A 16,634-nucleotide genomic window follows, 5' to 3' on the forward strand; every position below is an offset into this window, starting at 1 on the left:
CTGGCCTGATATAAGAAACTTTTCTTATATTCTTAGAGTATCTGTGTTAATTTTTGTTTAAATATTGAGCCAGGTCTTATGACTTCATGCACAGAATCTTAGCATGAACACACATTTTTTTTTGCAGTACTTGAAGTACTGTGCAAACAAGCATATTTCAAATATTACTTGCATCAAAGCTGTACATATTTTGTTCTTATTTGCTTTAGATAATAACACATTTCAGGATTTTGAAAGGAAGAAAAAGCACAGGCAACACCAGACCACCTTTCAAGATATAAGACATTATTCCGGGAATCCTTGTCTTAAGTTCTTTCGTCTGATACCTGCAAACAGCAACTGCATACAACAACTATACTTTGCGAAGGCATATGTGGAACATTACAAAGAACAAGTTCATTTTCTGCAAATACTGCTTCTTAAGGTTGTTGCGTTTGTCACTTGTATTCGTAAAGACATACGTGGAACACAAAAAAGCTTCTATTTGGACATTACGTATATAAGAACTGATCTATTTATATTTCCTGTTCAAAAGGTTAGTCTTTAATTGCTTCTACTTAATTTGATAATGTGAAAAGAGTTATGTTTATAAAGAATTCATATAGTTAAACACATTGTGGGTGTTACTGTTAGTTGGATTTACATAACTAAAGGATTGATAGTGTTGTGCATGAGTTCTTCTAGCATATATTATGGTAAGAATCCTTCTGCGTGCTGTTGAGGGCCCATAGTTTGTGTGTAACTTTCTCATTTGCTAATATGCAATGAGAGGTCCTTTTCCATTTCTGGAGCTATCTGAAAAGAAGGACATGCAAGAATGCATGAAGAGCTCGCTGGATTAGGCCAATGGCCCATCTAGTTCAGCATCCCATTCTCACAGTAGCCAACCAGATGCCGGTGGAAAACCTGTAAGCAGGACCTAAGCACAAGCTTGATGCCATTAGGAGCATTCTTCCATGAGCATGCATGGCTTGTGGGTAAGACACATCCAGCATGCTCTGCTGGTGGCTTACAAATGGGCCAAGGCATGGAAAAACCAAGCAATCATGCTGTTTCGCTTCTGAGGATGCAATGACCAGCCCTTGTTCTCTTAAGATGGTTGCCTGCATCTCAGTTTGTATATTTATAAGCAAAGAAATTTCATTTGTCTCCAGTGCACTCTACCTCCCTCCCTACCCACAAGAAAATAGACTGTGCACTGTACTTACAGCTCAGGCAAAGGGCAGGTTCTGCCCACAAAGCCATTTATCCACTCTGTTGCAGATTGATCAGTCTGCAAACACCTACAACTACAACTTTGGAATAACTGCTTGCATCAGGATGATAACGAGTATAATTTTAAAATTTATGTCTCATTATTCTGTTCATAGGAGGGATGAACCATGGAGCCTGGAGCTTGCCGATCAGAAGGTCGGCGGTTCGAATCCCTGTGACGGGGTGAGCTTCTGTTGCTCGGTCCCAGCTCCTGCCCACCTAGCAGTTCGAAAGCATGTCAAAGTGCAAGTAGATAAATAGGTACCACTCCAGTGGGAAGGTAAATGGCGTTTCTGTGCACTGCTCTGGTTCGCCAGAAGTGGCTTAGTCATGCTGGCCACAAGACCTGGAAGCTGTACACCAGCTCCCTCAGCCAATAAAGCGAGATGAGTGCTGCAACTCCAGAGTCGTCCGTGACTGGACCTAAAGGTCAAGGGTCCCTTTACCTTTTATTCTGTTCATACAGCAACCAGAATAGCTTAACCACAAAAGAGAACTACTATCATGGTGCTAAGTCTATTGTTACATCAGCACAAGGATATGCACTTGTACCACAACATTGTCCCCTCATGCACTCCCTAAATCTGTTCCATGCACTCCCCTGACCCTCTGGAGCAGATCTGAGGAGGGCACAGGGGGCAGAGAAAGGGAGGTTCCATTACATACATGGAAATTCTTGTGCAAATGGGAGAAGATAGTTGAAGTCTGCCCTATTTTTTTGTATTGCAAAATTGCAAACAATTAAGAGCACCAATCACTTAGAAGTCAAATAAAAAACAGCAGCAGAGTGAAACTTTAAAAGGAGGGCCTGGACAAGACCTGCCAAGGAAAATAAAGAACTTATTTATGTATGCTACAACAGCGGCAAGAATCTTGATAGCACAAGGATGGAAGAATGAGAAAACCCCGACAAAAGAACAGTGGCAAGAGAAATTGATGAACTATGCAGAACTGGCGAAACTGACATGCAAATTGTGAGGTAAGGACAACTGTGACTTTAAAGAAGAATGGGAACCTTTTACAAACTATTTAAAAAGACAACAAAATGAACTGGACTCCTTGGCAGCTTTTGAATAAACACACACAAATTTATTGGGTTAATATAGTGGATAGATAATATAAGGATGTATACAATTTTACAATATGCAGAGAACAATATGAGTTGAGAAATCAGAGAGAGGAGCTGAGGGAAGTCTTGGGGGGGGAGGGTTTGTTGGGGAGGGGGAAAAGGGGGGAATAATGAATTTTATTTGTTTTGATAATTGGTTATGTTGAAATTGTTAATAATCAGTTTTTTAAAAAAAAAATCTTTAAAAGGAGGGCCAGCCCTACTATTAGACAGAATGAGGCAGCCGCCTCAGGTGGGAGATCCTGGGGGTGAGCAACAGCTATGAGCTGTTTGAGAACAGAGCTGTGTGCTTTACTGCCTACCCGGCACCATTAAGCTATGCTGCTGCCCAGAAGACGCTGTTCTGTCAGCAGTGCTGAAATAAGGTTTAGCTACCAGCCGAGTTGGCTCTCAAACACGGAGTCGAGAGGGTGTCATCTTGGCCTTTGTCAATGGAAGCAAAACTTCTTGGGCTGGCCCTGATGAAGAGCCTGAGGAAATAAAAGCATTCTCCATTTATTTCTAACAGATAGTAAAGAGCAAGGCTGATGAATCTCCACAGGGAGAGTATACCAGAACTTCAGTGCCTTCAGCAAAAACGCTTGGCAAATATTTCACTGCAGATTTCAGGATTGGAAAGGAACAAAGTATCTTTCAAGTGTTCAAATTCAAAATGACCTCAATGGATCAAGAAAGGAACTATATCTTGTTTTTAACTCCACATTTTAGGATATGTGAAAGAAGATTTTGTTTTTATAAATTCAGGAATCTATCTTAGGATATGATGTTGCATTAGTAGAAGCGATGTAACCTGATCCTGGTTATAATAAATTTATCGTACATTTAGTGCCACCCGCACACTGTGGCACTACACAATACTGCCTCCACCCAGTCACACTCCATGTTCACCTTTAAAGGACTAGCTGCAGAAAACAGAAAATGCTGGATTTCAGGACATTGGTAGAACAGCTGGACATGGCACAAATTAACCAGAAGAACCATGGGACATTCTTCCTGGAAGTCTGAATTTTCAAGCAGGAAGAGAAAGATTGTAAAACAGTTGTCAACACATAACAACTCATATTAAATCTGAGTACAGACAGAAAAGCAGAGCTGCAAAAGTAAAAATGCAGACATGAAGCTGTGTGTAAATAAAGGTATTGCTTAGTACCACCACATCCATTTTTCTGCTTAACCACATAGACTAGGGGTCAGCAACCTTCCGCCTTAGAGCCATATGCAGCCCTTGGCCTAATTAGATGCAGCTGGCATGGAAAGGGGAAAGAGGGATGGCACAGAAGGGAGAGGGAAGGGAGTGCCAGAAAGAGAAAAAAGGGTGACAGCCAGGAGAGAGAAGGGGGTGGTCCCTTTTGGTCTCAGCACCACCAATTTTGGGAGTCTAACACACACACACACACACTTTTGACTCCAGCCCTGCCTACTTTTGATTCCAGTCCCAGTATTCAGCCTCCAAGGTACTGCAGCGTTCAACTTTTTTTTTTTTTAAGGCTGCCCACCCCTGATATAAGCAATGCAGGTTTCAAATTCAGAATTGCCTGGGCTCATTAAAACTGTAGCAATATATTTCAGTGGGGATGGATTTCAATCTAGCCCGAGTAAATTTATTTTTGTGTATTCAAGAGAAGGTTGCATTCAAGCAGCAATTTGGTCTTCTCCCACTAAGTTAAAAAAATAATAATGGAAACTGTTAATTACGGAAATAGAAGAGATTTGAGAAGAAGACAGAAAAAAGCTCTCCTTGCTACACCTTGGAGCCTGCTAATAGCTCCTTTAGTGACACCTAGTGCAGTCAGTGGAGATGAGGCACTATTAAACGCTGTGGCTGAGACACACTGCCTTGTTAATGTTACTTTGATTTCCAATAAAATGAGCTAACTCAATAGTGCTGAAAGGCAACCATTTCTTTTAGGCTCCAATTTGCATGCATATTCTAATTCACATTTGAATCTTTGAAAGGAAAAAAAGGCAGCTAAGCTTATGGACCATACTGTCTGCTCAGTTCGTCACTTAACTGTTAGAACCACTGGGTCATTAATATCAATAATGAGAGAGAACTGCAATTAGGATCCAAATGAAATATGCCATGCCTCAGTTGATTTATTAGAATGTTTGTCAGTACAAAATGCCGCGGCACAGTAGACAAGGCTGCTGTGCTTGGATTGCTGCCTTCTCTCTAAATGGGAATCAAGAAAAATATTCACAGGGGCGATCATTCCATTACTGAATGGGAATTCAGAATATAAAGCTGAACTTTCTTTAAAAAAAAATAAAGCAGCAGTGCCTTGCTAACTCATATTAATGTTGGGCGGTGTATTACCAATTATCGAGTGTTGTCAATTAGCGAGTAATTATTTTCTTGCTGCTGATCTGACCCTTTCACTCTTTCCATTGAACACCTCCCATTGGCTCCTCTTTGCACGGTTAATCAAATCTAAACTACTTGCCATTATTTTCAAGGGCTGGTGGTACTCAATCTCTGACTTACATTTCAGATGGTTTCCCTAATCCCATTTCCTCAAGCAGACTCTCCGCCTGGCAGAACGGACTCACCCATCCATTTAGTTAGAAATTATAGCTAGTGGGTGGGGGAGTCAAAATGGCTGGCAGGAACAAATTTTATACCCAAGGTAATTGGAACAAACTACTGAGGGAAGTGGTGTGTTCTTCCCTGCATGCAGCTTTCATATCAAGGTCCACCCCCACCCCCACCCCCAGCAGATATGACACATCAGGCAGCCAAATCACTTTAAAGTCACATCCATTTCAGAAAGGAAGAGATAAACACATGCTTATCCAATCCAGTCTACTGTATGGTAGTGGAATATCTGATGCAAGATCTATTTATTTATTCATCTTTATTACGTTTTGCGTGGACAGGCGGAACCCCCCCGAACCCCAGGCAGAATAATGACACCCGACAATGTTTCCAAGCACAATTCAAAGTGCTGGTGCTGACATTTAAAGTCCTAAATGGCCTCGGCCCAGTATACCTGAAGGAGCATCTCCATCCCCATCGTTCTGCCCAGACACTGAGGTCCAGCGCCGAGGGCCTTCTGGCGGTTCCCTCGCTATGAGAAGCCAAGTTACAGGGAACCAGGCAGAGGGCCTTCTCGGTAGTGGCGCCCGCCTTGTGGAACGCCCTCCCACCAGATGTCAAAGAGAAAAACAACTACCAAACTTTTAGAAGACATCTGAAGGCAGCCCAGCTCAGGGAAGCTTTTAATGTTTAATTGATTATTGCATTTTAATGTTTTGTTGGAAGCCACCCAGAGTGGCTGGGGAAACCCAGCCAGATGGGTGGTGTATAAATAATAAATAATAATAATAAGTATTATTATTATTATTATTATTATTATTATTATTATTATTATTTATTAGATTAAAATTGGCCACAACTTTATTAAACATTCAGATGTAGGAATACCTTGGCTTAGACATTGGGCATTTATCCCTCCCAGTCCCCAGCCGGGGATCTGGGGAACATCAGGGTTATCCAAAGTGTGTGGGGATTGGGCTGACTCTGAAGAACGTCTGTTCAAGCAGAGAGCCCACCCCCCCATTTCGTCGCGTCGTAGGGGAGAACACTGACAACCCATTGGCATATGGCCAATGCCTCCCCTCAAAATACCCCTTTAACGGAGAACCCTGGGATCACCGCCACAGGGAGGGCGTGGTCACCGCTTCATGCCCCCTCCAATTGAAGGAAGATAAACTAAAGGATTCTGCCCAAGGCCTAAAAACCTCCAAAGTTGTGACATTTTGCTATGGGGAAGGCAAAACCTGCCAATGCAGGGCAATTCCTTCCTTGCCTCTCAACAGCATCCATCAAAGACCGCAGCAGTGCCCGCATAGCTGTAAAGAAGAAGGTTAAACTGCAAAAGTAAAAGGTTTAATATATAAAGACATTAAGGAGATTAAGAGATATCAGTATTAAGATATTAAGAATAAGATAAAGATTGGTTTAAGATAGAGGGAAGGGATTTGCTGATTAAATATAAGATTTGGAATACAGTGAGGGGAGGCGTGGGGAAGTCAGGGAAATAAGTAAATGCAAAGAATATTATGAAGTTGGAATTGTTTTTATTTGTCTTTTCTCTCTTTTTCTTTTTTGTATTGTCGTGTGTGTTTTTTGTCGCTTTATATTTTTGTATTTTTGTATTCTTTTGTTGTTGTTCTCTTATTTATGTAAAAACTCCAATAAAAAATATTATTAAAAAAAAAATAAACTGCAAAAGAAGGCATGAACTGAGGGAGGGCAGGGTGGGGGAAGTTCTGGAGCCGACTGAGGACTAACAGGTAAGTTACACCCCCTATTGTAAGTGTGGGGCAGTCCTGACTCTACTGATCTTAGTCTAACAACCTACTGGCTGTGAGTGCCACTCCCTGCAAGGCCCTTTCCATCTGGCCTGGGGGGCGGGGCCCAGGCTCACCCTGCCCTACTTTAGTGACTGCTTTTAAATGTTTTAAAACAGTTTTAATTTGTGGTGTTTTAGATTTTGGTTTATGGTTTGGTTTTTGTTCTGTTGGAGTGGGATTAACATTTAGTTGGGGCTGGGGATTAGTTTAATTTTTAATATAACTGAATTGCTTTTCGTTTTGCTTTTAATTAGTTTCTGTTGCTTTCTATAGTTTGTATTTGGCTTTTAAGGGGAGAGGGTCAGGGCTGCCTGGGAGTGGGCCCCAGCCAACAGAATGGCTGGGGCAGGTTCCACGGGGGGGGGGGGATGCACTGGGACGCCCAATCTCAGTGATCACAGGTAGAAGGAGGAGTTATGCTATGACCAGACCATGTCATTACCAAGGAGGCAGGTTTAGTCGTTGTTTGAAGACTATCCCTGCCTCCGAGTCTGGTCTGGACCGGATGGCTACTGGAATCAACAAGGGAGACTCACATGACCTGAAGGTGCTGCTGTGCAATGCCAGGTCAATGCTTCATAAGACCACTGCCATTCACGACTTGATCGTGGATGGAGGACTTGACCTGGCATGTGTGACAGAGACTTGGTTGGATGAAGCAGATGGGCCTGTCCTTGCCACTGCTTGCCCACCAGGTTTCTCGTATACATAGCAACCCAGGTCATATGGGTGGGGAGGGGGTGTTGCAGTGATTTTTAGGAAGTCACTAGCTTACACCGGGTGTCCTATTGGGAAGATCCAGTTTTCTGAGTGCATGTTCTGGAAGTTGGGCAATAGGGGCAGTACAGGATTCCTTTTGGTGTACCGACCTCCCCACTGCACCAAGGATTCCCTGCCCGAGCTGCTTCAGGTCATGGCAGATGTTCTCCTGGAGACACCTAGTTTGGTTTTCCTAGGGGATTTTAACATCCATGCCAACACAAGGGGCTGCTTGGGAGTTTGTGGAAAACATGGCCTCCATGGGGCTGTCCCTGAATAAGTTTGGCCCAACTCATAGTTGCGGACATGCCTTAAACCTGGTGTTCACCTCTATTGATGTGGGTGATCTGACACTAATTAAAAGCGAAACAAGAGAAGTGCCATGGTCAGATCACTTCCTAGTGCAACTGGACTTCTCCGCAACCCTTCCCCTCTGCAGGGAGGTGGGACTGATTCAGATGGTCCGCCCCCACCACTTAATGGATCCAAATGGTTTCCAGAGAGTGGTAGGGGATGTTTTATCCCATGTTGATGGCCTTTCAGCTGATTCCTTGGTGGCCCACTGGAATGCGGAGTTAACCAGGGCTATCAACTATCCACCACCCCACCAACTGCTATGTCATATTCGAAACTGCTTTCTCAATTCTCATCCAGAGGGGTTTGCCCAACTTGGAGCTGGTGTTTGCAAAATACAAGTCCAATTATCCCTTGGGAACTAGTTATACAGTTCCCATGGACCCTGGCCATGGATCTCTCAAGTTTTTGACAAGGCTGGGCAAAGAGGGGCTTTGTTGTTGTTGTTGTTGTTGTTTAGTCATTCAGTCATGTCCGACTTTTCGTGACCCCCTGGACCAGAGCACGCCAGGCACTCCTGTCTTCCACTGCCTCCCGCAGTTTGGTCAAACTCATGCTGGTAGCTTAAAGAACACTATCCAACCATCTCGTCCTCTGCCGTCCCCTTCTCTTTGTGCCCTCCATCTTTCCCAGCATTAGGGTCTTTTCCAGGGAGTCTTCTCTTCTCATGAGGTGGCCAAAGTATTGGAGCCTCAGCTTCACGATCTGTCCTTCCAGTGAGCACTCAGGGCTGATTTCATTAAGAATGGATGAGTTTGATCTTCTTGCAGTCCATGGGACTCTCAAGAGTCTCCTCCAGCACCATAATTCAAAAGCATCAATTCTTTGGCGATCAGCCTTCTTTATGGTACAGCTCTCACTTCCATACATCACTACTGGGAAAACCATAGCTTTTACTATACGGACCTTTGTTGGCAAGGTGATGTCTCTACTTTTTACTCTACTTACTCTGCCTATTTGCTGGTGATGAAGAAAGAGGTAATCACATATGGTTTTGATAACAAGCTATCTTTCTCTGATCTCTGGGTTCTGCAACTTTCTCTAAGGTAGATACAAGTCTGGGAACAAAGGTTTATGGAGGGATGCCTGGTCTACCTGGACTCCGATCACACCTACAAGGAGTCGGGCATTGCAGTGGCAGCAGCATAGCAACTGTTAACTCATTTAAGGTCAGAGCTTTATTGGCCAATTGCCACAGTTAATTAACCTCAATCTCCATGATGAATTTTCATAGCAAACCTAGCTAATTCCTCTATTTTTTGAAAAAAAAATGGGGTTATTTTATAATTAAAAAAGTAAATTTCTCAATACAGAAAATAACATCACCAGGGATTCCTCTTTATATATTTGTTTTCTATTCAAGGGTAAGACTAGGCATATCAATGAAGGTGAAAGTTTATGGAAAGTTGTGTGTATATTGTCCATTGTTTGTGTTGCAGTGTTAAGGTATTATTAACCTTTGTTCATCTACCAGAGAGATGTTGTGTATTCAGTCAGAGGACAGGGACAGCTGTTATTGGAGACAGGTTCACCTGCTTAATAATTTCTGCTTGTCATGCAGCTGTAAAAGGGTCAAGTTATATTGGGATGCTTTAGAGAAGGTTTTTGCTTTAAAGGTGGTCTTGAGGATAATTTTAGTGAAGAAGAGGGAAAACATGGTGAACAGGTAAAATACAGGAGAACTTCGGAACTGACTAAGAGGGGAGAAATAAAAAATGTAATTTCATTACTTTTGACTTTAATTTGTTGTTATTCCTTGTAATCTGCATAACAATCTAAATCCGAACTAGAGTTATACATAAATGGAGATTTTACATTACAAACTTTGAATTTGATCCTGGTGGGTTTTTTTAAAAAATAGATGTTCTTTAAATGTGTTGGCAGTTTCATATCTGTTTATTTATTGTTGTCAAGTGTAAATTACCAAATGCCTTAAACTCCCACTTATTAAATATTGTCAGAGTTCCAATAATGCTTGTCAAATACTAAATCCATTCAATGTCAGCTATAAAATGCCATACTGCATGTCAGCTATCAATTTCTGTCAGTTAGAGCTGCAAACTTAAATCATTTTAAGCAGCAGATTAATTATCTAAAACTTTAGCCTCTAATCCTACACACATTTATCAGGGAATTGCTGCTGAATTAAAGGGGATTTGCTTCTGAGTAGACATGGATGGAATTTCACTCTTAGTTGATTAATCAGGTGGGCCCGATGAAGGCCAATTTTAATTGAAAGGGCCAACAGCTTGAAGTGTGCTTGTTGTTTTTTTTGGCATTATTTTGACTGTGGTATGTTATTGTAACAGAGAATGGAAGACAAAATATTTAAAATGATGGTACCTTCTGACAATGCAAAACTGTGCAAAGAAATATATGGTTTACTGGTAGTAAGCTTTGTGTATTAAATAGCAAATTATCTCACTCTGCCATTAGTGTCTCAGAAAGGTGAATATACTGGGGTTATGGTAATAGGAATTTTTATTTAAGAGATTAATCAGGGGAAATATTCTATACATAACTGACAATTCTACAAATATTCAAGACTGGATTTCAACATCAAAAATCATTGGATTTCAAATACTGATGCGAAATAGAAGGTTGACTAATCAGACACATGAGTAAATCTTATCTTTCACGCCTTCTTTGGTACTCACAATAGTCCATCATTTGCAAATCCCCACGTATCATTTTTTTCATAAGACAGCCAACAAATAATAATAATAAAGAAACAATGCCATCAGCTACTTTTGCAATGCATTCCAAACAAGGAACAATTTTCAAACATTTCATCTAGACCCAATCCTTTGTATCGTAACCTATCAGTTAATTTGGCTGATTTAACAGGCAACACTGTTGAGGAATTATTGGGGTTGAAACCAAATCAGGGATATCGGTCCATAATATATATGTCATTCCTCTACTGCAAGGTATGCAGTGTGAAGAAAGAGTCGTCAGCTATGTTCTACATGAATGTCATGGTTTGCCTCTGGCTTCTTGCCATTTACCCTTAGTGATTTTCTACTCGGAAAGGTCAAAATATCTCAGGTGCTATTCTATGGCCACTGGATAATTCACATGGAGAGGGTGTTTTTATGCTTCGTCTTGTATATTCAGTGTTTATATTTAAAATCAACATTGCATAATGGCCTGCATCACTCGCTGTGTTAGAAGAACTATCAACGGTGGCCAGACAGATCTTAGCATTCTCTTCATGCAACCACCAGGAATGTTCTGCTGCATATCAAGTTATATTCATTTTTAAAAGTGGTAACCTAGGCTTTGTTTTAAAATCAATTTGGTTTATTTTAAGCATTTCTGCTCGGGACAGCCTTTGAGACATGTTGTAAAGGAGTAGAACAATTCAGTCAATAGTTACTTTAGCATCAGGAATATTGCAATGTCCTTAAAAAACTCAAAGCAGAGGCGCATGACAGGATTTTCCACAGAACTTCCATACACTATTATTGTTACTACTATTTGTTGTAATAATACATGATAAAATTTCAATATAAATTGAAAAAAATTAAAGGACATGAATTGGCTGAAAGTGCTCATACTGCAATGACATATAAAGGACAAATCCTACACCACTTCTGTGTGCTATTTTGGGGGTTCTCCTGTCCCCTCAGAGTAGATTTTGGGGGCACAGGAGAGGAGAGCAAAGAAATCGCCATTGCACTAGCAGGACTCATTGTGCTGGCTTCCACTAAAGCAACTCTTAAAATGAATAATGCCCATTATTTGGCTATATTTTATCACTTTGTTATCTAAAAATGGTATATTATGTTTTGTAATAATAATAGCAACTAATACCTAGTAAAGCACTGACTTAATATGAAAACAATTTATCACAAAGCTTAGCTCTATCAGCCATACTACAGTTGTGGGTAATCTTTAATAGGTGGGTATTAACAGATATTCTAAATTAATTAGGTACTAATGGATACTAATGAAGGGGTTTACATGCAATCTCAAGGCCCTTCCAGGAAAAGCAACATTGAAATTTATGGATATCAAAATCTTAGTAAAATCCTCTTCCCTAGTCATATTTTCTTCTAACTTTGGTAGAAAAATGTTATGAATGGAAAACCTCTGATATGTATTTGCTATCACAATAAATTATTGTGTTATTGCTATTGCTATGGTATTTATATGCTGTCTTTTTCCCTGACAGGGACTCAAGGCAGCTTACAGATAAAATAAATAGAACTAAAAAGGAGAACAACAATGCCATTAAGGATTACTTTGACATTTGAGGGCTTGTAAGTTTCAATAATGTATTGCTTATTTCCATTCAAAGCCATTTTATATAAAATCTGCAGGCAACATTACTGAGCAAAGGTGGTTGTTTTTGGTTGGTTGGTTGGTTTGCTTGTTTTTTTTAAAAAAACTGAACAATGTTTGAAATCCTAAACTGGGCAGGCGTAAGGTCTGATATGGGTAACAAATGTCTTCAACCTGGCTGTGGATGGCTTCTGAATATTTCAAGTATGCGATTAATTCTCTTAAAGACTAAGTCTTTAAAATGGGGGGGGGGCGTGTTTTCCTTTGTTCTTCCTAGTCGATAGCAGCTACACACCGTCTGTTAATGTGGGCCGCATGATGTTAACCAAGCAGAGAATTCTATTCTGGGGCTAAATCGAAAAATTGTAGCCATAGAAGGCCTTTTTGATCAGAGTTAGCAAAACATTGCGCCTTCTCCATTCCCCCACAGTCCCTCCCTCCCATTCTTTCTCAGAGACTCTGCCAAGCATGTCAGATCATTCATGTTAAATTATTCTTGATGGCATTGAGATGTGCAGTACTGTCGTCCAAAGACTGGCTTCTGCAGCTGTCACATCCGTTTTCTTCCCGAATCTTGTGCAAGAACCCAGCCATGTTCCAAGCTAGGCTTATCTGCTAATTTATCACGAAAACCCAAACAGACAGGCCTGACAAAGCAAAACAAAAAGAGTCAGAATCAAGGGTTGGAGAGGGAAGGATATTAACCCAAGCTTCCCATCGACAAATGTCTCAGTGCTGTCTAGTGACCTATTGGTGAACCTGTCCACTGAAATAATTTGCCCAGCTTTAGGTCCTTCCTGTGAACAGCCCCAGCCCCATTGGTATAATCTCCATTATTGCATGCATATTAGTGTCATGACCCCCTGGCCTCAGGCAGCCTGTAATGAGTCGGCTCAGGAAGAAGCTGCTTTGGGAACTCCCAGACCCTCCAAGCTCATTGAAACCAGTCAGACGGGGAATAGCCTACGCAGCTCCTGAAACAGAAGGCCTCTCTTTGACCCTGAGTGAAATGAGCTGGACCTCACTAACCCAGAGTCCGCACGCTCTTTTCATCTCAGTGCACAAACGCGCTTGGGTCCTTCCTTCCCCTGTTAGCCTCTGCTTGATTTGGCTTGCAGGAGCCACATGGTAGCATCAAAGTTCAAGGCTCCAAGTCAAGAGGTTGCCTCTTTAAGACCCTGTCAGCTGAAGTACTGGCTGGGCAGGCCTATATCAAGATTTATGGAAAGGCTGCAGAACTCCAACTCCCTTCACCCTGGACCATTAACTATGCTGGCCAGAGCTGATGGGAATTGGAGTCCAGCAACATACAGAGGCCAATTTGTTTTCTGTTCTATAGTCTGGCCACCCTCTGATACAATGCCTATGTGTTGCCAGCGCAGCACCTATGGGCACACAGAAGAAGAAGAAGAAGAAGAAGAAGAAGAAGAAGAAGAAGAAGAAGAAGGGGAGGAGTTTGGATTTGATATCCCGCCTTTCACTCCCTTTAAGGAGTCTCAAAGCGGCTAACATTCTCCTTTCCCTTCCTCCCCTACAACTAACACTCTGTGAGGTGAGTGGGGCTGAGAGACTTCAAGGAAGTGTGACTGGCCCAAGGTCACCCAGCAGCTGCAGGTGGAGGAGCGGAGACGCGAACCCGGTTCACCAGATTACGAGTCTACTGCTCTGAACCACTACACCACACTGGCTCTCCAAACAGCACACAGACACTGGGAGGGGCCCTCCCTGGTGCCTACAGGGTCTCAATCCCTGGATGATGAAATCAGGCTTAAAAAAATAGAACGACCACTATAATTGAGCACCTGGGGGGGGGAGGACACGTGAGTGTGGTTGCATGTGTGCATAACTGCAGTGTGCATGGTGCCCACAACAGTTTTTCCAGTTTCCAAATGGTCAATCCTTCTGAAGAGCTGTCCCAGGTGCTGAAGAGCATTTCTCTGGTTTCACTGCTAGACTGTCATGGGCTAATTACTACCGCGCTCAGCATTGCACAGGTCCAGATACCGCCTAAAACATGGGTGGCTAACCTTTTTTTGGCCTGAGGGTTGCCAATGCCCTTAGCCAATATGCCAGGTGTGTGTATGGCAAAAAGTAGGTGTGGTCACCCCATGCTTTCTCTCACACACTCTTGTACAGGCACAGGGCGCACACACATATGCAGTTGCACTGCCTCCTCAGCTGATTGGTGCACTTCACCTGAGGAAGAGGGTTATTGCCCTATCTGCTCATTAAATGATCAGTCTCATGACTAAGGAAGGAGCAATTTGCATGCTCATTACAGCACTAGACTCCACTCCTCCCAGTGTTGTGTCTTTCCTTTTCCCCCACCACTAGGGAACCTTTGGAGAGCCAGAAAAATGCTTGCAGTGAAGCAGATCAGGCCCCTGAACTAGGTTCGTGTGTGTGTGTGTTAGAACAAGGCAATTCTGCTTTGCCACACTTTTGGTACTTTTTAATTTATGTGTACAAGGAAATATGTTGACAATTGGCATTTGTTTCCGGCTGTTTTCAACTCTCTACATCATACTAAAAACAACCAAAAGTGAACCAGTCATTGATGCCTGCTCAGAAGTAATCCCATTGTTCTCAAAATGTGCATAGAACTGCAGCCTAACCCTTGTAATAAAGAGATAGTATTCATTTCAAGTTAATTAATCCCCTGCAATGCAGGACTTACTTGGATATCACCCATCTCTTTGTCTTTCTGGAAGAAATACATAAATACAAGCATACAAATGAATAGATATGCACACACACACAAACATTAAAAGCTTTATAGCTATTTGTGTAAATCCTTTCCTGAATCAGTGCTAACTCTTTTCCCTCCGACTTGCCACTCAGTCCAATCCGCACACAGATGGAACAGAATCATTTCCAGGTTTTCCCTTGCTCCCTTCCCCTACGCCCATCCTTTGACCGGCAGGCAAATGAAGCCATTCAAATATTTGCCTATCTTGTCATCTGTTCTCATCAGACCTTGCAATTCCTGTCATGCCCCACATGTCATTTTAAAGCATAACGTCATTAATACCTAGAGTGCACTAATGGATGCTTCACACATGAACGCATTAATGAAATGTGTTATTGTTTTCCCTCGCAGGACATTAACAATCTCACGCACGTCGAGCCCCCAAAGCCCCGCAGTGCTGCTGAAAACCACTAGCTATCAAATGAACCCTCAGTTACACCTCAGTAAGTTTAAGTTCAAGTTTATCACTGAAGCGTCACTCATGTGAAGAGAGGATACAAGCCTCTGAGGGCTTTGGGGTCCAGCTTCAATTACCATAAAGAGAAACAGGAGGCAATAGCCAGGGGTGGGAGGGAGAGAAGCAACACAGCAGAAACAAAATCCTGTCAAGATAAAATAGGAAAGATCTGGGTGTCACTGTAGTGATTTGTTTCTTTGTTTCTCCCTTTTGTCTATGGGCTGATGGTTTGAATAATGAAGAGAGGATTGGTTTTCTCTTGTAGTATACAAACATGGGTGGTCTCGTTTTCTGCTAGCATAGCTGACATATTAAGCAAGATTAAAGATTCTCCGGCAAGGCAGCATTTGAATTGGGTTTCTTAAACCTAAAGAAATGTATATGCACAGGCAGAATTGTAAAATGAACCCCCTGGCCAAATGTAATATAAAATTGCAGTCCTCTCAGGACAGGTACGGCTTTGATAAATTGGCAGCGCTTTGTATTTGGTGTTTCAGGATGCCGGTGGCTTGGCTGGAAAGGGAAATAGGATCCCAGGTTGTTGTTTTTTTTGTTTTTTTAAAAAAGCTTTCTTTAATGACTTGAACTGAAGTTACCTATACTGTATTGCAAAACAAAGATGCATCAAGGCTATTGCTAATTTGTGGGTGGGTTTCAATTGCATAGTGGCAAATTCAGGTTGTGTGATGAAGGTGAATTTAGAACTCATGCACAATAAAAATGCTTTTTAAAAAAAAACAAAGTGGTAAAAAAAGTTATGTGGAGCTGCACTGGGAAGTATACAATGGCAGTTGCTTGATGCAACATTATATTCTCTCCCCACAAACAAATATTCAAGAAACAGTGGACACTGCATAACACACACACACACCCCTGAAATGTTGTGCAGACAAATCCAGATGAATTTTGAGTAAACATGTAATCCTTCAGGAGTCGCCGTTTTGTCCTACGCTTTTTATTCCTGGTAATGCATCCACAGGTTACTTTCAGGACAAAAATCACACTCAAATGTGGGTTTAATTTACACGTAAGTCAGATACACCAAGATATCAGTTCAAAGTGTTGGTGCTGACCTTTAAAGCCCTAAATGGCCTCAGCCCAGTAGACCTGAAGGAGCGTCTCCACCCCCATCGTTCACTGAGCTCCAGCTCCAATGGTCTTCTGGCAGTTCCCTCACTGCAAGAAGTGAGATTACAGAGAACCAGGCAGGGGGCCTTCTCGGTGGAGGCGCCCGCCCTGTGGAACGCCCTCCCACCAGGTGTCAAGGAAATAAACAACTACCTGACTTT

General features: G+C 42.0%; 1 long non-coding RNA gene across 1 annotated transcript in view; it reads right to left on the reverse strand.

The window, feature by feature from the left end:
* Window positions 1–16,634, reverse strand: part of LOC310659775 — a 28,747-nt gene that overhangs the window by 3,290 nt on the left and 8,823 nt on the right. The window contains exon 2 of the long non-coding RNA XR_014502991.1: window positions 2,759–2,853. This is a non-coding gene — a long non-coding RNA (uncharacterized lncRNA). The remainder of the gene's footprint in view (window positions 1–2,758; window positions 2,854–16,634) is intronic.

The sequence above is a fragment of the Podarcis tiliguerta genome (assembly GCF_965153285.1).
Source record: "Podarcis tiliguerta genome assembly, chromosome: 11".
Taxonomy (NCBI): Eukaryota; Metazoa; Chordata; class Lepidosauria; order Squamata; family Lacertidae; genus Podarcis; species Podarcis tiliguerta.